The 25,621-nt window shown below is 37.8% G+C and overlaps 1 protein-coding gene and 1 pseudogene across 2 annotated transcripts in view; both read right to left on the bottom strand.

Annotated features, from left to right (window-relative positions):
- The window catches only part of LOC138930790 (transcriptional repressor p66-alpha-like), a 36,189-nt pseudogene extending 11,400 nt beyond the window's left edge, over positions 1-24,789 (bottom strand).
- The window catches only part of GABRA3 (gamma-aminobutyric acid type A receptor subunit alpha3), a 292,154-nt gene extending 266,945 nt beyond the window's left edge, over positions 1-25,209 (bottom strand). The window contains exon 1 of one of the 2 annotated variants that reach the window (XM_070290575.1): positions 24,903-25,209. The gene's annotated coding sequence lies outside the window, so the exon portion shown is untranslated. The remainder of the gene's footprint in view (positions 1-24,902) is intronic. The other variant, XM_070290576.1, reaches the window with a different exon arrangement.
- Between the last annotated feature and the right edge of the window lie 412 nt (positions 25,210-25,621).

Raw genomic sequence — 25,621 nt, 5'->3', positions numbered from 1 at the left:
GCAGATGGAATTAAGGTTGCTAGTTAGCAGTCTGGCATCACTGACTCGATGGATGTGAGTCTGAGTGAACTCCAGGAGTTGGTGATGGACAGGGAGGCCTGGCGTGCTGCAATTCATGGGGTTGCAAAGAGTCGGACACGACTGAGCAACTGAACTGAACTGAACTAAAATAGGTAGATTGTTCTGACTATCTGGGTGGGCCCAATATAATCACAAAGGTTTTTAAAAGTAGAAGCAGGAGGCAGAAGAGTCAGGGTCAGAGTAATGCAATGTAAAAAAGACATTGCTGACTTTAAGAAGAAGGAAGGGGCCATGAACCAAGGAATGTAGTGGCCTCCAGAGGCTGGAAAATGCAAGGAAATGAATACTCCCCCAGACTCTCCAGAAAGGAACACAGCCTTGCAAACACCTTGATTTTAGCCCAGGAAAATCTTCAGAATTGTAAGAAGATAAATTTGTGTTGTTTTGACCCATTAAGTATTTGGTAATTTATAATTCAGCAAAAGAAAACTAACACTTGGGGCTTCCCTGGTGGCCCAGACAGTAAAGAATCTACTTGCTATGCAGGAGTCTTGGTTTCGATTCCTCAGTTGGGAATATCCCCTAGAGAAGGAAATGGTAACACACTCTAGTATTCTTACCTGGGAAAACCCATGGACAGAGGAGCCTGATAGGCTATGGTCCATGGAGTCACAAAGAGTTAGCCATCATTTAGAGACTAAACAGCAACAGCAGCAATAAAAGAACTGGCACCAGTCAACAATATTAAGAATGAACAAGGAGGCAAAAGTATAGATAAAAGAAAATAAAAATATTACTAGAGCAGTAGGGGGAAAACATTATGCCAATAGATTAAAAATAATAGAAGAGTAGGTACAGCTTCGGAGAAGGCAATGGTACCCCACTCCAGTACTCTTGCCTGGAAAATCCATGGATGGAGGAGCCTGGTAGGCTGCAGTCCATGGGGTCGCTAAGAGTCAGACACGACTGAGTGACTTCAGTTTCACTTCTCACTTTCATGCATTGGAGAAGGAAATGGCAACCCACTCCAGTGTTCTTGCCTGGAGAATCCCAGGGACGTTGGAGCCTGGTGGGCTGCTGTCTATGGGGTCGCACAGAGTCAGACACGACTGAAGCGACTTAGCAGCAGCAGCAGCAGGTATAGCTTTAAGAGCTTCCCTGGTAGCTCAGAATGTAAAGAATCCACCTGCAATACAGGAGATCTGGATCTGATCCCTGGGTTGGGAAAATCCCCTGGAGAAGGGAACGGCAACCCACTCCAGTATTCTTGCCTGGAGAAGTCCATGGACAGAGGAGACTGGCAGGCTACAGTCCATGGGGTTGCAAAGAGTTGGATACAACTGAAGTGACTACCACTTTCACTTTTCACCATATCAACAAACTTTAAATGATTACTTCAATCAATACAGAAGAGGTATTTGAAAAAAATCCAGCATATATTCATCATAAATCCATCAGCAAACTATTGATAGAAAAGAATTCTCTCAAATTTATAAATGACATGTAAGAAAAATCTAAAACTGACTGCACAGTGAATGGTAAATGGCTGAATATTTCTCCCAATAAGATCAGGAGAAAGGCAAGGAGTTCTGCTCTGACCATTTCAATTCAACATTCTACTAGAGGTCCTATCCAGTTCAAATACAGCAAAAACAAAACAAAATAAGAAAAAATATACAAATTAGAAAAGAGGAAATAAAACTGTCATTATTCCTAGATAGCATAATTATCTACATAGAAAATCCCAAAACTCTTTTTTAAAAAAAAAAAAAAAGCTACTAGAATAATTGAGTCTTTTAAGGTCATACAATACAAGCTCAATATATAAAAATTAACTGTATTTATGTATACTAACAATAAATGTTGAAAAATTGTCAGCGAGGAGTTCAAGATGGCAGAGTAGAAGAACATAGAGTTCATCTCCCCCTACAAGTACATCAAAAATACATCTAAATGTGGAACAGTTCTCACAGAATGCCAACTGAAAGTGGGCAGAAGAGCTCATGCAACTAAAGCTGCAAGAAAGAACCTCACATAACTGGGCAGGACTAAAGGAGAAAAAAAAAAAGAAATGAAGAAAATGAAGATAAGACCTGCACCCCTAAGAAAAAGCCAAGAGTGAGGAAAGAAAGATTAGCTCACCTTGGGAACCTCCTTCACTGTCTAGTAGATTAGCCAGGTATAGGGAGGTGCAGGGGCCTGGAATTTGCCTAGAAGAATGTACACGGGCTGACTTGCTGCCAAGCAGGATGAGGGACCAGTACTGATACCAGAAGGTAAAGAAAGAGAAAATGGAATAAAAAATGTATTTGAAGAAATTATGGCTGCAAACTTCCCAAACCTAAAAAAGGAAATAGATATCTAGGAATAGGAAGTACAAAGGGTCCCCAGCAAGATGAACCCAAACAAACCCACCCTGAGATATATCAAAATTAAAGTGGCAAAGTTCAAGATAAAGAGAGGATTCTAAAGGCAGTGAAAGAAAAACAGACAATCAGTTAAAAGGGAATCCCCATAAGGTTGTTAGTACTTTCCTGGTGGCTCAGTGGTAAGAATTCATCTGCCAACACCAGAGATATAGGTTCGACCCCTGGGTCAGGAAGATCCCATAGAGAAGGAAATGGCAACCCACATCAGTATTCTTGCCTGGAAAATCCCATGGACAGAGGAGCCAGGTGGGCCACAGTTCATGGGATTGCAAGAGTCGGACATGATTTAGTGACTAAACAATGACAACAACATAGGGTTACCAGCTGATTCCTCTGCAGAAACTTTGCAGGCCAGAAGGGAGTAGCAAAATATATTCAAAGTCCTGAAATGGAAAAACCTGCAACCTAGGATACATTGCCCAGCATGATTATCATTTAGAAAAGGAGAAAGAATTTCTCAGACAAGCAAAAAACTAAAACAATACAGCAGTACTAAACCTATCCTAAAAGAAATATTGAAAGGTCTTTTCAAAATAGAAAAGTATGACTCTATAGGAAAAGGACTATCACAACAGGAAAGGCAAATATATAAAAGGATTGAAGATTACTTAAATAAGCCAGTTCAGTTCAGTCGCCCAGTTGTGTCCGACTCTTTGCGACCCCATGAATTGCAGCACGCCAGGCCTCCCTGTCCATCACCAACTCCCGGAGTTTACTCAAACTCATGTCCATTGAGTCAGCGATGCCATCTAGCCATCTCATCCTCTGTCGTCCCCTGCTCCTCCTGCCCCCAATCCCTCCAAGCATCAGAGTCTTTTCCAATGAGTCAACTCTTCACATGAGGTGGCCAAAGTATTAGAGTTTCAGCACATAGGCTTAAAAAATCAAAAATTTGTGAAAGAAATTATAGTTACAATTATCAGCAAAAGGATAAACATAAAGATTTAAAACAGGACATCAAAATCACAAAATGTGGGGGAGGAGAATAAGAAAATGTATATTTTTGAGAATGTGTTTAAGCTCATATGACTATCAGTCTAAAGCAAGTAGATATAGTTATGGGTTAACATACTTGATAACCAGGGTAACCACAAATCAAACACATATAATACTCATAAAAATCAGTAAGAAAAGAACTCAAGTAAAATACAAAAAAAAGGTCATCAAACCATAAAAGGAAAAATAAAAAGAAGAAAGGAACGAAGAAGAAATACAAATTCAACTGGAAAACAAGGTTTAAAATAGTCATAAATACATACATATCAGTAATTACTTTAAATGTCAATGGACTATATGATCCAATCAAAAGACAAACAGTGGCAGACTAGATAATAATTAAAAAACAAAAACAAAAAAAAAAGAACCTACAGTATGTTGCCTAAAAGAGACACTTTAGGGAAAAATACAGGCATAGATTTAAAGTGAGGGAATGGAATAAGATTATTTCAAGTAAATGGAAATGACATGAAAGTGGAGATAGCAATACTCATATCAGACAAAATAGACTTTAAAACAAAGCCAATAAAGACAAAGAAATGCACTACATGATGATAAAAGGATCAATACAAGAAGAGGATATTATAATCATTAAGATATATTCTCCCAATGTAGGAGCACCCAAATACATAAAACGAATACTAACAGACATAAGAGGAGAAATTGATAGGAACACGATAATAGCAGATTTTAATAATAGCAGATTTATCACCCTACTGATATATACTAGGGAACAAAACAAGCCTTAAAAAATTTAAGAGAATGGAAATTATTTCAAACAACTCTCTGACTACAGTGGTCTGAAATTAGAAATCAACCACAGAAAGAAAAATGAGAAAAAAATATACAATTACATGGAGACCAAACAACATGCTACTAAAAACCCAACAGGTCAATGATGAAATCAAGAAGAAAATTTTAAAAAAAAAATACCTTGAGACAAACAACATTAAAAACATAAGCATATGAAATTTATGGGATGCAGCAAAAGAGGTCCTTAGAGGGAAGTTCATAGTGATACAGGCCTTCCTCAAAAAATGAGAAAAACTTCAAATGACAACCTAATCTACCACTTAAAAGAATTAGAAAAAGAACAAATAAAACCTCAACTCAGCAGAAGGAAGGGAATAATAAAGATCAGAGAGGAAATAAATAAAATAGAAATTAAAAAAAACAATATTAATATCTCAAACATACATATAGCTTATGAAACTCAATACCAAAAAAAAACCCATGAATGAAAAAATGAGTGAAAGACCTAAATAGACATTTCTCCAAAGAAGAAACACATGAAAAGATGCTCAGCATCACAAATTATTAGAGAAATCAAAACTGCTGTATCATCTCAATGCTGTATCATCTCAATGATGTATCATCTCACACCAATCAGAATGGTCATCATCAAAAAAAAAAAAGTCTATAAACAATAAATGTTGGAGAGGATGTGGAGAAAAATGAACCCTCCTACAATGTTGGTGGGAATGTAAATTGGTAGAGCCACTATGAAGAACAGTATGGAGGTTCCTCAAAAAATTAAAAATAGGACTACTATATGACCCAGCAATACCCCTCTTGGGCATATACCCAGAGAAAACCATAATTCAAAAAGATCCATACACCCCAATATTCATTGCAACATATTTACAATATCTAGGACATAAAAGCAACCTAAATGCCTATCAACAGAGGAATGGATAAAGAAGATGTGGTACATACATACAATGGAATATTACTCAGCCATTAAAAAGGAACAAAATTGTGCTATTTGCTGAGGCACAGATAGACCTGGAGAGTGTCATACAGAGTAAAGTAAGTCAGAAATAGAAAATCTAATATAATATCACTTGTATATGGAATCTAGATGAACTTGCTTTCAAAGCAGAAACAGAGGCAGAGATGCAGAGATGTATGGATACCAAGGAGGGGGGATGAATTAGTAGACCAGGATTGACATGTATACATCACTATGTATAAGCCAGTCAATCCTAAAGTAACTCAATCTTGATCATTCATTAGAAGGACTGATGCTGAAGCTGAAGCTCCAATACTTTGGCCACCTGATCCAAAGAGCTAACTCACTGGAAAAGACTCTGATGCTGGGAAAGACTGAGGGCAAAAGGAGAAGGGGAAACAGAGGATGAGATGGTTGGATGGTATCACTGTCTCAATGGACGTAACTTTAAACAAACTTGTGAGACAGTGAAGAACATAGAAACCTGGTGTGCTGCAATTCATGGGGTCAGACATGACTTAGTGAGTTTATAAAATAGATAACTAATGAGAACCTATTGTATAGCACAGGGAACTGTATTCAGTGCTCTGTGTTGACCTAAATGGGAAGGAAATCTACAAAAGAGGGGATATATGGATACATATAACTGATTCATTTTGCTGAACAGCAGAAACTAACACAATATTTTAAAGCAAGTATGTTCCAATAAACATTTTTAAAAATTAAAACAATAGGAAAAAAATCAGTTGAGTCAAGAGATGGTTCCTTGGAAGGTTAAATAAGATCAGCAAACCTCTGGCCAAGCTCACCAAGAAGAAAAGAGAGAGCACACAAATAAACAAATTAAGAAATTCAAGTGGAGAAAATAAAACCAATACCACAAAAATTCAAAAAAATAATCTTAAGAAATTACTAGGAATAGTTACATGACAACAAAATAGGCAGCCTAGAATAAATGGACAAGTTTCTACAAACATACAGCCTGCCAAAGCTGAATCAAGAAGAAACAGATAATTTAAACAGATCTATCACTGGAGGTGAAATAGAATTTGTTAACACAAAAATAATAAATAAATAACAACTCCCTGCAAACAAAAGGATCAGATGGCCTCATGGGGAATTCTACCAAACATACAAAGAAGAACTCATTCCAAACCTTCTCAAACTCTTCCAAAAAGATCGAAGAGGAAGGGACACTCCCAAAGACATTCTATGAAGCCACCATCACCCTGACACCAAAACCAGACACTACCAAAAAAAAATTGTACAGGCCAATACCTTTGATGAACATAGATACAAAAATTGTCAGCAAAATACTAGCAAATTGAATCAAACAATACATAAAAAGTATCACATACCATGATCAAGTTGGATTCATTTCAGGGTCATAAGAATGGTTCAACATAGCCAAATCAATCTATGTGATATACACATTAACAAAAGAAAAGACAAAAACCACATAATTATCTCAACAGATGCAGAAAAAGCATTTGGCAAAATTCAACATTCATTCATGATTAAAAATCTCACCAAAATGAGTATATAGGAAACATCTCAACATAATAATAGTCATTTATGACAAACCCACAGTATAATAGTGAAAAGTCAGTATAATAGTGAAAAGCTGAAAGCCTACCTGCTAAAGTCTGCAATAAGATAAGGATGCCCACTCTTATCACTTCTTTTCAACATAGTATTGGAAGTCAGCCACAGCAATCAAATAAGAAAAAGAAATAAATAGTAAGAAAATTGAAAGAGAAGAGGTAAAATTGTCTTTGTATGCAGATGACATGATATCTTATACACTGACTCTTTGTGACCCCATGGATTGTAGCCTGCTAGGCTCCTCTGTCCATGGAATTCTCCAGGCAAGTATACTGGAGGGGGTAACCATTTTCCTCTCCAGGGGATCTTCCCGACCCAGGGATTGAACCTGTGTCTCCTGCATTGCAGGCAGATTCTTTACTGTCTGAGCCACCAAGGAAGTCCAGAAAACCCGAAAGACTCCACACAAAAGCTATTAGAACTAATAAATTAATTCAGTAAGTTAGCAGGATACAAGATTGATATACATAAATCTGTTGGATTTATTTACACTAACAATGAAATCAGAAAGAGAAAATTAAAGCTAATGATCCTATTTAAAATCATGTCAAAAAAAAAATACCTAGGGAGGAATCTAACCAAGGATGTGAAAGACCTATATGCTGAGAACTACAAAACACAGAAAGGAAATTGAAGATGATACAAAAAAACATGAAAAGATATCCGATGATCTTGGTTTGGGAGAACTAATGTTGTTAAAATGGCCATACTACCCAAAGCAATCTATAGATTTAATATTATCCTTATCAAATTACCCATGACATTTTTCACAGAGTTAGAACAAATAATTATAAAATTTATATGGAAACACAAAAGACCCAGAATTGTCAAAATAATTCTGAGGAAAAAGAACAAAGTGGGAGGCATAAACCTCCCAGACTTTAGACAATACTGTAGCATGGTACGGGTGCAAAAGTAGACATACAGATTAATGGAGCAGAATAGAAATCCCAGAAATAAACCCAAATACCTATGGTCAATCTTCAACAAAGGAGGCAAGAATATAAAATGGAGAAAAGATAGTCTCCTCAGTAAGTGATATTGGGAAAGCTGGACAGCCACATATAAATCAATGAAGTTAGAACGCTGTCAGACTACAAACAGAAATAAACTCAAAATGGCTTAAAAATTTACATATAAGACATAACACCATAAAACTTCTTGAAGAAGACATAGGCAAAACATTCTTGGACATAAATCACAGCAATATTTTCTTAGGTCAGTTTCTCAAGGCAAAAGAAATAAAAGCAAAAATAAACAAATGGGAGCTAACCAAATTTATAAGCTTTTGCAGAGCAAAATAAACTATAGAGAAAACAAACAAAAAAAAAAAACAATCTATGGACTGGGAGAAAATATGTGCAAATGATGAGACCAACAAGGGCTTAATTTCCAAAATATACAACAGCACATACAACTCAATATCAAACAAACAAACACGACAAACAACCCAATCAAAAACTGGGCAGGAAACCTAAATAGACCTTTCTGCAAAGAAGATATACAGATGGCTGACAGTCATATGAAAAGATTTTCCACATTGCTTCTTATTAGAGAAATGCAAATCAAAACTACAATGAGGTATCACCTGACATGGGTGAGAATGTGGGGCCATCATCAAAAGTCTGCAAAGAATAAAAGCTGCAGAGGGTGTAGAGAAAAGGGACCTTCCTACACTGTTGGTGGAAATGAAAAGTGGTACAGCCACTATGGAAAACAGTATGGAGTGTCCCTAAAAACTGAAAACAGAGCTACCATTAGATTCCACAATCCCACTCCTTAGCATATATCTAGAGAAAACTCTAATTCAAAATGATGCATTCACCCCAGTGTTCACAGCAGCAATATTTACAATAGCCAAGACATGGAAGCAACCTAAATTTCCATCAATAAATGAATGGATAAAGAATATGTAGTATATGTACACATTGGAATGCTACTCAGCCATAAAAACAGAATGAAATAATGCCATTTGCAGCAACATGGATGAATCTAGAGATTATCATGCTAAGTGAAATAAGCCAGATATAGAAAGACAAATATCATATTATATCACGTACATGTAGAATCTAAACTATGATACTAAAGAAGTTATTTACAAAACATAAACAGACTCACAGGCATAGAAAACAAACTTATGGCTACGAAAGGGGAAAGGGGAGAGGGGGATAAATTAGGCATATGGGATTAACAGATACACATCACAATGTATAAAAGGATAAACACCAAAGATTTACTATACAGCACATGGAACTATATTCAGTATCTTGTAATAAAGCTTATAATAGAAAAGAATTTGAAGCTGTGTATCTGAAACCAACACAATAACTAAAAAAATTTAAAATGCTATATCATTTATATATGATAAAAATATAATACTTAGAACAAAGTTAATAAAATATATTCAAACCTATATACTGAAAACTACAAAAACAAACTTTATCCTTGCTCCAAAGACAAAAGTCATCTAAACATGTATCAAAGACATAAATCAAAGATCTGAAATGATAAAATTCTGGAAGAAAACAAGTGAAAGGCTCATTAGGAATCTAGCTAAGGCAAAAACTTCTCAGAATACAAAAAATCAAAGTCATATAGAAAGCCTACATAGAAAAATTTAAAAGGTCACATAATGGGAGAAAATATTTTCAAAACATATTTTAAAAGAATTATATATATATATATATATACACACATACAATTTTGTATATGTATATATACAACTCAATAATAGGAGTACAAACATCCCGATTTTCATGGACATTTCTCCAAAGAACACACAGAGATGGCCAATAAGCATATGAACATGTTCAGTATTATAGTCATGAGCTGTGCTGTCGCTCAGTTGTGTCCAACTCTTTGCAACCCTAAGGACTGTAGCCCTCCAGTCTCCTCTGTCCATGGGATTCTCCAGGCAACAATACTAGAGTGGGTTGCCACGCTCTCTTTCAGGGGATCTCCCAAACATAGGAATTGAACCCACGTCTCTTACATCTCCTGCATTGGGAGACAGATTCTTTACCACCAGCGCTACCTGGGAAGCCCATCATGAGTCACAGAGTTCTGCAAATTAAACCACAGTGAGCTACCACTACACATTCACTCTAGGCTAAAATAAAATGAGACAAAATAAAAAGTTAATAAACAGAAGTCAGTTACTTTCTTATATACCAGCAATGAACAACTGAAATTTGAAATTAAAAACAGCACTATTTAAATTAGTACCAAAAGATGAAATACATATAACTTTTAAAAAATATATATGTGAGATCTATATGAGGAAACTACAAAACTTTGATGAAAGAAATCAAGAAGATCTAAATAAATGGAGAGATGTTTCATATTCCTGGATATGAAGATATAATACTATTAGATTCTGTTCTTGCCAACTTGATCTACAGATTTGGCACAATTCCAATCAAAACTACTGGACTTCCGTCAGACAGTAAAGAATCCGCTTGCAATGTGGGAGACCTGGGTTCAATCTCTGGGTTGGGAAGATTTCCTGGAGGAGGGCATGGCAACCCATTCTAGTATTCTTGCCTGGAGAATCCCCATGGACAGAGGAGCCTGGCAAGCTACAGTCCATGGATTGCAAAGAGTCAGACACATTGAGAGACTAAGCACACACAGCACAATCAAAATCCCACCAAGATTTCTGTGGATCTCAACAAACTAATTCTAAAGTTTATATGGAAAGGCAAAAGACCCAGAATAATCAAGCAATACTGAAGAAGAGGAATACAACTAAAGGACTGACACTACACAATGGCAAGAATTACTATAAAGTTATTGTAATCAAGAGAGTTTGGTATTGGTGAAAGAATACACAAATAGATCAACGGAAAAGAATAGAAAGCCCAGAAATAGATCCACAAATATAGTCAAATGATCTTCGACAAAGGAGCAAAGGCAACTCATTAGAAAAAGAAAACTCTTTTCAATAAATGGTGCTGGGCAACTGGATATCCACAAATACAAAAATGAATCTAGACCCAGACTTTATACCAACATGGATCACACACCTAAATGTAAAATGCAAAACTATAAAAATTCTAGAAGATAAAATAGGAGTAAATCTAGGTGACCTTATTCTTGATGATGAGTTTTTAGATTTCATACCAAAAGCACAATTCATGAAAGAAAAAAAATGATAAATTGGATTTCATTAAAATAAAAAACGCTTGCTTTGAGAAAGGCACTGTTAAGAGAATGGAAACACAAGATAGACTGGGAGAAAATGTTTGCAAAGACATATATATGATAAAGAATTTGTGCCCAAAATATTCTAAGAACTCTTAAAATTCTAAAATAAGAAAATGAGTAACTCAGTTAAAAACAGGCAAAAGATCTGAAGAGACACCTGGGCAAAGACTATATAATATATGAATAGCAAATAAGTATTTGAAAAGATATTGAACTCATATGTCATTAGGGAATTGCAAAGTAAAATAACAATGAGATGCCACTACAAATCTATTAGAGCAACTAAATTCCAAAACACTGACAACAATTGCTGATGATAATATGGAGTGACAAGAACACTCACTCGTTGCTGGTGGGAATGCAAAATGGTGCAGCCACATTGGAAGACAGTTTGGCAGTTTCCTACAAAGCTAAACATAGTCTAACCATGTGATCCAGCAATTGTGTGCCTTAGTATTTACCCAAATGAGTTGAAAACATTATCTGCACAAAAACCTACACATGAATGTTTATAGCAGCTTCATTCATAATTGCCAAAACTTGGAAGCAACCACAATGTCCTTCTATAGTAAATGGGAATAAAAGACTGTGGTACATCTGGCCAATGGACTATTATTTGTCAATAAAAAGAAATGAGCTATAAAACCTTGAAAATACATGGAAGATCCTTAAATACACATTACTAAGTGAAAGAAGCCAGTCTGAAAAGGCTACATACTGTAAAATTTCAACTGTATGACATTCTGGAAAAAGCAACAGTAAAGAGACAGTAAAAAGATCAGTGGTTGCTAGGGGTTCAGGAGAGAGGGAGGGATAGGTAGAACACAGAGTATATGTAGGGCGGTAAAATATTCTGTATACTGTAATGATGAGCACATGGCATACACTTGTTAAAACTCATATAACTGTAGGACACAAAGAATGAACCCAAATTCAGAACTATGGACTAAACTAATGATTATATCAATATTAGTTCACCAGTTTTAACAAATGTGCTACATTAACACAGAACGTCAGTAGTAGAGGAAACTGAGGGGGAACAGATAAAGTAACTCTCCATACTTTCTCTTCAGTTTTTTGTATATCTAAAACTTCTCTAACATTTAAGTTTAATAATTAAAAAAACACTGAAAATGCCAAGTGTAGGTGGGGATGTTGAGCAACTAGGACTGTCATACGCTGCTAGTAGGAATACAAAATGGTATAGCTACTTTGGAGAACAGTTTGACAGCTTCTTATAACAGCAGACATTCAATTGCTATATAACCCAGAAATTCTCCTCATAGAGAATTTCAGTGCAAATATATGTGCAAACAAAAACCTGTATAAGAACATTTATAACAGAATTACTTATAATAGCAAAAAAGTGGAAAACACCCAAACATCCATCAACTAATGAATAAATACACTACTCATCAATAATAAATAGGGGTTTCCCCGGTAGTCCAGTGGCTAAGACTCTGTGCTCCCAATGCAGGGGGCCCAGGTTAGATCCTTGGTCAGGGAACTAGATTCCACATGCCACAACTAAGACCTGGCACAGCCAAATAAATAAATAAACATTTTAATAAAAAAATAGTAAGGAACAAACTGCTGATACATACAATTACATAGATGAATCATAAAAACATGTGCTGAGTGAAAGAAGCCAGATACAAAAGGCTATATACTATATGACTCCATTTATATATTATAGAAGAAGCAAAACTATAAAGACAGATAAATTCTTTCCCAGATAACTGACTGCAAACAGGCACAAGTGACCTTTTTGAGGGGAGGGACATTTTCTGTATCTTTATTGCAGTGGTGGTCATGGTTATATGATCATATACATCTGTTGAAATTTTGAAATGTGTACTCTCAAGGGTACATTTTATTTCATGAGAAGTATGTCTTAGTAAATTTGAGTAAAAAATTGAAGATGCCTAGGAATATATCTTATACATAAGAGTATTATTAATAAAACTATGTCTCTATCAAAGATTATAAAAACAGAATTTAAATAATATCGAGATATACTATTCATAAGTAGTAAATCTCTTTATCAAAAATATGCCAATCCTGCTTGAATTCATTCTACATATTCAATAAAATTGGAATTTGACAATCTTATTTTAAAAATTAAGTTAAAGGGAATAAAAGGCCAAAAATAATCAAGACAATTCAGAAAGAACAAGAAAAATGGTGTGGGAGTGGGTAACTGCAGAGAATGAAAAATAACTTGACCTTACAAAATAATCAAGATTGATATAAAGCATTCATAATTAAAACAACACAAGTGTACACAAATGGATTAATAGAGCATATAGACAGGCCAGAAATAGATGCAAGCATCTATGGAAATTAGGTCATATGATGGACTCTGCATTGTAAATCAGTTGTGTATAAATTAACAAATGATATTTGACGTAGAAAAAATTGACCTATATTTCACATCACATGTAAACATAAAATCCAGATGTTCTTAAAAAGTGAAGCAAAATGTTTTAAATTTTAAAGAAAATTTGGAGAAAGTCTTTTATGTTGATGGAATAAGAAAATACTTCTTAAATATGACACAAAAATAACAATTCATGAAGGAAAAAATTCATAAATTTATAATGAAAATCTAGAATTTCTATACTAAAAATGACCCCATAAGCAAAACAGAAAGCCAAGGTGACATATTAGAAGCAGATATATGTGACATATATAACTGAAAAATAATTAGTATCCAGAATATAAAAAGAACTCTTTTACAAATCAGTTAGTAGAAAGTGGCCAAACAAAAAATAAGCAAATGTGGGTGGCTCTGCATGTAATATTTTGAAAGGATATGGGGAAAAATGAAGCTGGGCCTAGACTCAAAGGGAAGATAAAGTTTATCTGTAAAGTTTTATTTCATTAAGACATATCTGAACAAGAAATAACAATGCTAATAATACTTGTTCATTCTGAGCAAGCATATATGTGGTTATTTGCTCATTGTTTTACATGCTTCTGAGTCTCCTTGTCAATATTTTAAATTCTTCAAAGTTAAAAAAATAGAAGAAAATAAACATGTAAACAAACTTTATAATAATAAATTTGAGTTAAGTGGAAGGAATGAAAGTTAAAATTATAAATAACATTTTCTCTGTATGCCAGCCATAATCAATTATTAGAAACAATGATAGAGAGATCCAGTTCATAAAATTAAAAACATAAAATAGATGTTACTGCTATTATATACTTTCTATGCATGCATGCTAAGCTGCTTCAGTCATGTGTGACTCTGTGTGACACTGTAGACTGTAGCCTGACAGGCTCCTCTGTCCACGGGATTCTTCAGGCAAGAATACTGGAGTGGGTTGCTATGCCCTCCTGCAGGGAATCTTTTGAATCCAGGGATCGAATCTGCATCTCCTGCATTGCAAGTGGATTCTTTACCCACTGAGCCACTCGGGAAGCCCCTATATACTCTATATAATTATACAAATTAAAGTTCAAAGACCACACAGTAAGTAGAAGAGCTGAGGTAATAAAAACTGCAACTGCAATAAGATTTAAACTTTGCAACTAGATCAAGAAGAGACAAGCTAGAAGAAATGGAAAACAGAAAAAAACCCAAAGAGAACCTACTAAATATAATAATTTGTACTATAATATATATAATATGGCATCACAGAATGGTGGAATGATTTATTCAATATTTGGTACTGTGAAACCATTGAAGAGGAAAACAATTTTGAAAAGTACCTCACACCACAATAAATTCCAGGGGGATTAAACAATTAAACATAAGCAATAAAAATGAAAACACAATCCATTCAAACACTTATCCCATTTTGGATAAGGAAAAGCTTATTAAATATTAACTTCTCAGAAAAAATTACAAATGAAGAGACAAACGCATAAATAATTACATAAAAGCTAATTTGTACATTAAAGTTAAATTAAAACACAATCTGGAAAATATATTCCACATATACCACAGAAGAATGATCTGCTGCTACTGCTGCTGCTAAGTCACTTCAGTCGTGTCCGACTCTGTGCGACCCCATAGACGGCAGCCCACCAGGCTCCCCCGTCCCTGGGATTCTCCAGGAAAGAACACTGGAGTGGGTTGCCATTTCCTTCTCCAATGCATGAAAGTGAGAAGTGAAAGCAAAGTCACTCTGTCGTGTCCGACCCTCAGCAACCCCATGGACTGCAGCCTTCTAGGCTCCTCTGTCCATGGGATTTTCCAGGCAAGAGTACTGGAGTGGGCTGCCACTGCCTGAAGAAAGATCTAATGTCTACTAAATGCACACATTGTCCCCACAAGTGAATAAAAATCACTTAAGTTCTCAAAAGAAAAATGCATATAGGTCATCAATACACGCTTATAGGAAGGAAACAAAAGTGACCAGGAAACACAAGAAAGTATCCATGCTAACTCTAATAAAAGAAGCATATTAAAATTGTAGGATACTGTTTTGCCTCTATCAGATTGGCAAAGAGTTTAAACGTGAATGTATGGCAAAAACCACCACAATATTGTAAAGTAATTAGCCTCCAATTAAAAGTAAAAGAATAACAATACCCAGTATTGGCATAGGATTACTAGCAGAAATTGGCCATCTTATACAGTAGGACAACTTCACACTTATGTCAAGAACCTTTGAAAATGTAATATCCTTAGGCACAATAATATCCTTAAGCACAAAGACTCAGACACAACTGAGCAACTGAACTGAACTTAGGCACAGTAATGCCTTCATAAAACCCATAAAACAAACAAACAAAATAGAAAAAAAAAATCCATGTACTTGACAGTCTTACCTTTTAATACAAGGATTCAGGTAGCAAATAAATAAAATATCTAGTCTGTTAGGTGATGATACAGACTAGAGAGAAAAAATAAGGCAAGAAAGGAAAATAGTGTTAAGGGAGAAGAGTTTTCATTTTTTTTTTTCTTTTCTTTTTATTTATTTATTTATTTATTTTTTTAATTTTTAGTTTTTTATTTTTTAAATTTTAAAATCTTTAATTCTTACATGCATTCCCAAACATGAACCCCCCTCCCACCTCCCTCCCCAGAACATCTTTCTGGGTCATCCCCATGCACCAGCCCCAAGCATGCTGCATCCTGCGTCAGACATAGACTGGCGATTCAATTCACATGATAGTATACATGTTAGAATGTCATTCTCCCAAATCATCCCACCCTCTCCCTCTCCCTCTGAGTCCAAAAGTCCATTATACACATCTGTGTCTCTTTCCCTGTCTTGCATACAGGGTCATCATTGCCATCTTCCTAAATTCCATATATATGTGTTAGTATACTGTATTGGTGTTTTTCTTTCTGGCTTACTTCACTCTGTATAATCGGCTCCAGTTTCATCCATCTCATCAGAACTGATTCAAATGAATTCTTTTTAACGGCTGAGTAATACTCCATTGTGTATATGTACCACAGCTTTCTTATCCATTTTATGTTACAGTTGTTACAGAAGACCTCATCGAGGTGACATTGAATAAAAGCCTGAATGGGCAAAACCAATACAATATTGTAAAGTAATTAACCTCCAATTAAAATAAATAAATTTATATAAAATATAAATTAATTAAAAAATTTAAAATTTTTTTTAAAAACCTGAATGGGGCAAGGTTCAAAGAAGCAAAGATTTATGCATAAGGGTATATACATTGCAAGGCTATTTATGATAACTTATAAGTGAAAATAGTTTAAATGACGAATATAGGATCTCTTAAATAATTTTGGTATAAATTGTACAACTGAAAATTATGTATAATAACTGTTAGAATTGTTTGAAGGCTGCTGAATCACACGGGAAATGCTCACAATATGATACCAATGGAGAAACCACATATAAAATAGAATATAAGGTATGATCTCAATCATGTAAACATGGAAACATCTGGAAGGAAGTAGAACAAGTTATCTTTGGGCTAGGTATTCAGAGGTGATTTGTATTAGCTTCTCTCCATTTTCCAAATTTTCTATTATGAGGCTGTTTTACTTTTATAGCTGAAAAAAAATCTGTTTAAAGGCAGATTTTATAGCCTCAAGGTAGATTAATAAATGTGTAAAATGTTTTTAATGGTGGCACTTGTCAGGCATGCCTTGAGTACAGGGTCCAGATTTCCAGATTTGGACACTGTGTGTTAAGTATGATACTGAAAATTGAAGTATCTCAAGTAGAAGATACTCAAAATATATGTCATATGAGCTTCTCTTGTACTATTTTAAAAAGTTATTTTATGCTATGATCACTTACATAATCCATTCCCATCCACCTCCCCTTCCCTTCAAAAAAATCTGTGTAATACTTGATTTCTTTTAAGAAATCATTTTCTAAAGAGAAAAAACACCCTTCAAAATATACATCCTGGAGATTTTTATTCTTCCTTCTGTGTATGGTGAGGAGACATATTGTGTATAAATGTCAATATTTTAAAAGTCATGTTTGCAATATTAAAGGTGTTTTTCTATTACCAACCAATATTTCCCTTTATCATATGTGTTCCCCCCCTAGGAAGAGACAGCATTTAAGAACAGGAGCTAATCACCTTGCCTCTATTTCACAGTATACTGTACCATTTTTTTTTCAGTACTCTTAGTTTATTTCAAACCAGCAATAGTAGAAATATCATCCAATACCCAGATTTACTTCAGATTTTAGAAAACAATCAGTTCTGTCCTTAGCTAACAAGACAGTCATGATTTCAGCAATCTCATAAATGGAACAAGAAAAAGGTCTTCCTGTGATCTCTTTCAGACCTTGTGAATTATTCCACCGAAGTTAGCAACCTCCAGAATTCCATATAAAATCCTGTGCTTCTTATATAAATAACTGGGCCTGAACTACCTGCACAGGACCATGAGGATATAGTACAGAATAGAGCATGAACCACAGAACCTTACAGCTGGGAGTCTTTATAAATCATCCAGGTCTAATCCAACCCTCCTCATTTTACAGTTAGAGGCTCAAATAAGACAGGTGATTTGTCACAAGAAACTAAGCCTCTATGCCAGGACTAGAACCTAGGACTAGGCTATCCAAAATCCTATTTAAGAGAGATCTTTAATATCTAATTATTCATCATTTTAAAAATCAAGTGCCTCTTTCTCTAATTTATAGAATGGGGAGAGTTGGGAGGTCTGGAAAGAGTCCTGGCTCATTGAGAGTTTCAGCTGTGCAACACGACATGTTCTCTTTCCTTACAGCACTATCATCCGTTGAACATCTGCAAAATGGATATACATCACCCAGTCTTAACTGTTAGGAAGCACTGTGAGCATCAAAATGGGGGAGGACTGTTAGGAACAGGGTATCATGTCTCAGTACACGCAACTTCTGTGAAAAGTCTGACCACACCTTCCTTCTTAAAGCAGTACATTTTCCTCTATACACTAATGACAAAATACAATTATATAGTTCAGTAGCTTGTAGAATAAAGTCTATCTCCACATCTAAACCATGAGCCCCAAAGTGACAACAACCATGTCTATTTTGGTCACTATTATATGGTACATGCTTAGTCAATCTTATGTAGTCACAAAACATTCGTTTTGTGGATAAGGCCTCTCTTCTCTTGGATATTTCACAATACTGCTGCTGCTGCTAAGTCGCTTTAATCATGTCTGACTGTGCGACTCCATAGATGGAAGCCACCAGGCTCCCCTCCATCCCTGGGATTCTTCAGGCAAGAACACTGGAATGGGTTGCCATTTCCTTCTCCAACGCTCAGTCATGTCCAACTCTCAGCAACCCAATGGACTGCAGCCTACCAGGCTCCTCTGTCCATGGGATTCTCCAGGCAAGAGTACTGGAGTGGGTTACCAGTGCCTTCTCCGTTCACAATACTATACTCCCCTAATTTTCCTTCTACATGTCTGATGTCTCCTCCTTCATAGCTTTCACACAAACTTATCTTTGTTTTCCCTTCCCTGGTGGCTCACATGGTAAAGAATCTGCTCACAATGTGGGAAACCTGGGTTTAATCCCTGGAGTCAGGAAGATCCCCTGGAGAAGAGAATGGCTACCTACTCCAGTTTTTCTTGCCTTGACAATTCCATGGACAGATGAGCCTGGTGGGCTATATAGTCCATGGGGTGGAAAAGAGTCAGACAGGACTGAGCAGCTAACACTTTGGGCTTCCCAAGTGGCGCTGGCAGTAAAGAGCACGCCTGCCAATGCAGGAGACATGAGAGACGTGGGTTCAGTCTCTAGGTTGGGAAGATCCCCTGAAGGAGGGCATGGCAACCCACTCCAGTACTCTTGCCTGGAGAATCCCAAGGACAGAGGAGCTGGTGGGCTACAGTCCACAGGGTCACAAAGAGTCAAACATGATTGAACCGACTTAGCATGCACACATCCTAAGATAAGCATTCTCCAAAGAAATCCTTAGATCCTTTTTTTCTACTTCAAGTATTGCTTCTTTATCGATAACTCTCAAATCCCTCTCTCCAGCTAAGTTCTTTCCAGAGCTCCAATCCCATATTTTTTTTTCCAACTGTACCCAGTACTTCTTGGTGGGCTATAGCAATAGTACTACCTGTGTGACCTCACTCAAATCAAGTCACTCCACCTCTAAGGATCAGTTTGCTCATCCATAAAATAGGGGAGTTGACTCTCTACTACATAAAGAGCAAAGTCCTCAGTTTCCAAGCTAGCATTCAATATTATTTATAGTGAAGCCCTCCAAGTACCTCACAAAACATTTATCAAGAGTTGGACTGTGAAGAAGGCTGAGCGCCAAAGAACTGATGCTTTCGAGCTGTGGTATTGGAGAAGACTCTTGAGAGTCCCTTGGACTGCAAGGAGATCGAACAAACCCATTCTGAAGGAGATAAGCCCTGGCATTTCTTTGGAAAGAATGATGCTAAAGCTGAAACTCCAATACTTTGGCCACCTCACGTGAAGAGTTGACTCATTGGAAAAGACTCTGATGCTGGGAGGGATTGGGGGCAGGAGGAGAAGGGGACGACAGAGGATGAGATGGCTGGAGGGCATCACTGACTCGATGGACATGAATCTGTGTGAACTCCGGGAGTTAGTCATGGACAGGGAGGCCTGGCGTGCTGCAATTCATGGGGTCACAAAGAGTCGGACAAGACTGAGCCACTGAACTGAACCATACTCTAATACAACTGAATTCACTGTTCCCAATATATTTTTCTGGCCTCTGCCTAGAACACCTTTCCCATCCCCCAAACTCCATCCACAGTTTGTCCAATTTTCAAAACCCAGTTCAAATGCTACTTCCAGGAAGCTGTTTTTGATCTCCTTGGCTGCAAGCCCTTTCCTTCTTTTATGAGTGTGGCTCTCATTCTCATAGTATCATAGTTGTTTGTGTAGTTCTTCTCTCTATTTGACTGTGTCATCTTGGAGGGCAGAGACTATTCCTAAATCAGTCTATGTCTCCCACATTGCCTTTGGTCCATAATGTGCTCGTAATAATCTTATACTGAATAGATTCAGTTAAGGTCATCTCAGCCTCCTTGCTTGAAAGCCTTCAATCAGTCCCGTTGTTTCTGGAATAAAGGTCAAAATCCTTACAGTGTCCCATTCCAGCCATCCCAGAGTTTGCTCAATTTTCCAAATTCACTATGCTTCTCTCATCCTAGGATCCTCTTGCGTGCTCTTCCCTTCATCTAGAAAACTACTCCACGTCACCCCACTCTACTCTACGTCACCCCACCCCCATGTCTTTATTCGGCCTTAATATTACTTTTCAAGGAAGGTTTTCTTAAACCCCAAACTAGATCAGATTTCCTCTGTTACATACCTTCCTAGCCCTACTCCACCCATACTTTTCCTTTAAAACATGTGTTGCTGACTGAAATAACACAGTTGCATGATTATCTGATTTATTACTTCTTCCCCATCAGACTATAAGCTCCAAATAAGCAAGTACCATGTCTGTGTAGCTTATCTTTCTAACATCTGCATGGTGCTTAACCATATCACTGAATAAATTGCCGTTGAATGACTGAACTGATGAATGACTGAGTTAAAGGTAAAAATTTGGGACCTAGAATGTAGAAAAATATTTTCCTATCTTCCTATAATTCCTTCAAAGTAAAATTAAGATGCCTGGTAGCTATCTGGGACAGGTGAACTTGCCTTCTAATTCAACATAAGAAATTTGTAAAAATAGGATGAATATTGCCCCCCAAAATGCCAGAAAGAAAACAAAATTACCTTTTTTAAAATGAACATATGGCCCCAAAAGTCATCACTAGCACCAACTGGTCTGTTCCTTTAATTTAACAAGCACCTACTTTATGCCATATACTATTATAGTGTCTGATGTTACAATAAACTGGACTGATACAGCCCCCTACTAGCTTGAAATATATAATCTAAGAGTGGAATTTATAGAAGCTTTTAAAAAGCCTTTATTGAAGTCACAACACTCAACTAATGCTACTTTGAGAGGATATTAAATTTTCCATCAAAGGAGATACTAACCTGAGGGTGAAAGATCATTTGGCAGGGATTATTTAGAAACTATAACTGGGCCCAATCTGAGCCTCTTAAATTAGATAGATGGGCAGGTAGCCTAGAACAATGGTCCAAGGATCATTGCTTATCTACAAACTATTATTACCAGACAGCAATGACCTAAGTATAAAAATTGAGAAGCACACACATGCAGAAATTGAAAATATGTACTTACAAAATGTAGCAACTCAACTGGAAAAAAAAATTAATTTTATGTCTGTTGAATCTAACAATAAAATGATACATTATATTTTGCATGGTTTTTATTTTTCTAGTAATTCATACTTAATGTATTTTACTAAAGAAACTATCTGTGGTGGATTGGGAAATTTTAAAACACTGGTTCTTCACCAAGATAGTTTGAAAAGCATTGGAACAGTAGCTTAAGGATTACCTGTCAGCTTGTTAAAAATGCAAAACTCAGGTCCCACCCCTTTAACAAGATCCTCAGGGGATTCTTTTGCACATTCAAGTTTGAGAAGAACTGGCCTAGATGAAGTCCCTTAGAACCCTGAGATTTTACAATTTACTTCAGACAGAGATTTGCAGAGCTGAAAAACCCTCAGAGAAGCTGAGACCCATGCAGAGGAAATCATGTGTGTTAACGTAACTGGCAATTTTTCAGAGCTAGCAATAGAACTCAACTTTCCTAACAACCAGGTCAGTTTTCCACTCTTAACACACCACATGCTAACTCCTATTCCACCCAGTCCCACTCTGTACCATCCCCTCAGTGATGTCATTGTTCCTGAGATACTGATATAACAATTTATTCTTCTATCTTTTATATACTATGAATCTTGAATCACAAGATTCCAAATGTTTCCTTTATAATTGTGGTTAATCCTTTCTTTCCAAATCTTCCCACCTGCTTATTTTCTGGACATTCTGGGGCTTCAGAAGAAATAGCACTGATTTCTGGTTTTTGGAAAAGAACAGAGACCGTCTTTGTTCCCACCAGTCCACTTGATACCAGATAGCAAGCTTTTCCAAGGAAGAAAACGTACAATATTAAGGCTGCTTTACAAAGCTCAGTGTGATCAGTCTGTGGCTGACAAACAAGAGAATGGGATAATAGGCCATATTAATAAAAGTCTAGTTCCCCGAATGAGGCAAATGATGGTCCCTTCCTTGTGGTCCTGTCAGATTCAAAGCTTGAGGGGAGAGATACAGCTGTCTTCAACTAAGGCACAATTATTAAGAAGCAAATTTATTCTAGAAAGTCCCAAAGAACCAATGAAGAGACGTTACAGGGAGACAAATGTTGGCTTATAACAGGGATTACTTCCTGACAGTATAGAAGGAGCCATCTAATGAGCTCTCTGTCACTCCAGGGAGTTCAAATAGAAATTAGTCAAAGAATTGGATGCTTAGGACAAATTCAAGAACTGGGTGGAGAAGTAAAGCTTAATAACCTTTAGGGATCCTTCCAGTTCCAAGGTTTTAGTACTCTACAATTTTCAGAACAAGATGACTCGAAGCTCTCAGAAGAAAAGAGCGACAGCTGGTCCTAAAAGGAGTCTTTAGCCGGATGTTAGATGGATGAGGCCATGACAATGGAAAAATGAAGTCTTTCCTGGCATTCTTTTCAAAGGAAAGCAGGCTGTCCAAGGAAAGTCTTTTGGGCAGCACCTCTAGGAAATCCAAATGAGGCTTGGCTCCACAATAGCTAGCCACTATGCCCCACTCTAAATTCCTATTACTTTACACAAAGGACTCTGCCGCTGCTAAGTCACTTCAGTCGCGTCCGACTCTGTGCGACCCCACAGACGGCAGCCCACCAGGCTCCACCCTCCCTGGGATTCTCCAGGCAAGAACACTGGAGTGGGTTGCCATTTCCTTCTCCACTGCATGAAAGTGAAAAATGAAACTGAAGTCGTTCAGTCATGTCCGACTCTTAGCGACCCCATGGACTGCAGCCTACTAGGCTCCTCCATCCATGGGATTTTCTAAGCAAGAGTACTGGAGTGGGGTGCCATTGCCTTCTCTGACAAAGGACTCTACTACTTTCCAAAAAAGAATTGCCAAGCAGCACCCTTTCTAGTATACCTACACTTGCCTAACAGACGAGGGAGGAAAATTCTCCCCAGGGAGGCAGTGGTGCTTAGTGGTCAAGACCGTACATTCTGGAACCAGGTTGCCTGTGTTCTAATTCCCAGTCAGGGCATTTAGTTGGTAAACCTCTCTGTGCCTCAGTTTCCTCATCACTAAGAAAAATGATAGTATCTTGCTTCATACGGTTAATGTAAGAATAATACATATTAAAGTCACAGCCCAAGATTTGAAACACTGTAAGCACTCAACAGTGTCAGTAATTGGCATTGCAGGTGTTGTAATTACTACCACGGGTACAGCTGTGTCGCCAACTCAAAAAGCCCCCATCAAGCAACCAGATCTTTACCCCGACCAATTCAGAGAGGATATACTACAAGAGCTTTAGCCAACCCTTGCATAGCTACAGACCTCCAGAACCTGCTGACCCTCAATAAATCATACCATTTACACCAATCAGCTCTTCACCCTGCACTCTCTAAATCCAACAGCCACCCCTCCCCCAGTCCTCCTGCCTAAGCCACCCGCAGCCACAGCCAGAGGAGCAGCAAACTGGAAATTCAGTTCCAGACAAACCATCAGGTGTTTCTTCCCTCCCAAGGACAGAGCTGGACCTAATACCAAGCCTGCCAGTTGATGGGGTGGGATATCTGAATCCCAGGTCTAGCCTATCAGCTTAACTACCTGGAATGGGGAGTGGGCAGGCAATGGGGCTTCCCACAGAGAAGCAAGGGAAACCTCCCAAGTTTGTGAAGGAACTCAGGCCCAAAGAGCCTCTTAAGGGAAGGGGGGAGGTCTCCACCTGCTTTCAAAGGAAACAGTTATTTACAACTTTCTACTCACTTGCATCTGGGGGAGGTAATAAGAAAAGAGGAAAGGGACTACAACGTATTCTCCTTTCTCATTTCCAGCAAGGAGAAGCAGCTGCAGAGAAAGAGTTAAAGGAGCAAGGAAGCTCCAGCCATTACCCCATCCCTGTGCTTAGGGCTGTCTGGGGGGTCATGACAGTGCTTTCTGCTCTGGCTAGGGGCCACTCGGTGTCTTTCTGCAGCAGCTGCCGGCCCCCCAAGCAATTTGCAAGGTCAATGCTGACCTGCTTCCTAAAAGGAACAAAACAATTCACTGACAATGAAGCAAATAGCGCATACACCACATCGCAAACCCCTCTTCCTCAAATCAGGTTTTACCCCTGCGCCTCCCTGCCCAGATGCCGACTCTGGGCTTCCACCAGCCCCACTGGGAAACCCAGGATAGCATCACAGCTGCAGAGCATGTCTCGCCTCGCTGGCCAACCCAAGGAGACTCTCCGTACAGGGGAGAGATGCTATCGCTTAAGGAGACCTGAGCTTGGGGGGAGGGGGAAGGAGGGAAAGCTATGTTTCTTACCAAGCGCCACAGTCACTTCCCCGAAGCGGAGAGAAGAGAAGGATGAACGAACTGAAACAAGTTGGAGGCTGAGCCCTAACAGAGCTCGGCTTCCTCTTCTGTTTCTCTGGGTCTCTCCCCGGTCCCTCTCCCGTCTGTCTCTCTGGTTTGCTCGCTAGCTTGCGCGCGCTCACGCTCTCCGTCTCTCTCTCTCACCCTCCCTTCCTTCCTCTCTCTCTCCCCCACTCTCGCTCCCTTCTCTTCTCTCTCCCCCCCCCCCCACCTCCCTTCCCACTTCCCCTCCCCCTTTGCTGGTTTTGGATTCACCACTGCTTGGTGCTGAGCACGCGGCTGTGCTGGGGCTCAGAATACAGCGCTGCAAAGGTTTGCATCTGTGGTTGTTTTAGGAAAGACTAAAGTAGTATTTGATTCTTTAAGCTATCCAGCAGAGAAACAGGGAAGCTCTGAGAGAAGGGGAAGAGCAAAGGAAGCAAAGGGAAAGGAAAGAGAGCATAAAGGATAAGAGCGAATAGGGATAAAGGAAGTATGGATTACCATACTTGATGTGTGATGCTTACTAGCTAGCTGCTCCTAGACGGAAGATAAGTGGTCTGTCTCCCTTTCATCCCTATGGGCGCGCCTTAGCCCAGACTCCATATAAAGGCTGGACAAATCTGTCTGTTCACATTACATCTCTGAGGACAATAATGAGCTAAAAAAAAAAAAATAATAATAATACT

Source organism: Ovis canadensis, chromosome X (genome assembly GCF_042477335.2).
Source record: "Ovis canadensis isolate MfBH-ARS-UI-01 breed Bighorn chromosome X, ARS-UI_OviCan_v2, whole genome shotgun sequence".
NCBI classification, from domain to species: Eukaryota; Metazoa; Chordata; class Mammalia; order Artiodactyla; family Bovidae; genus Ovis; species Ovis canadensis.
This window is presented reverse-complemented; position numbering and strand designations above follow the sequence as displayed.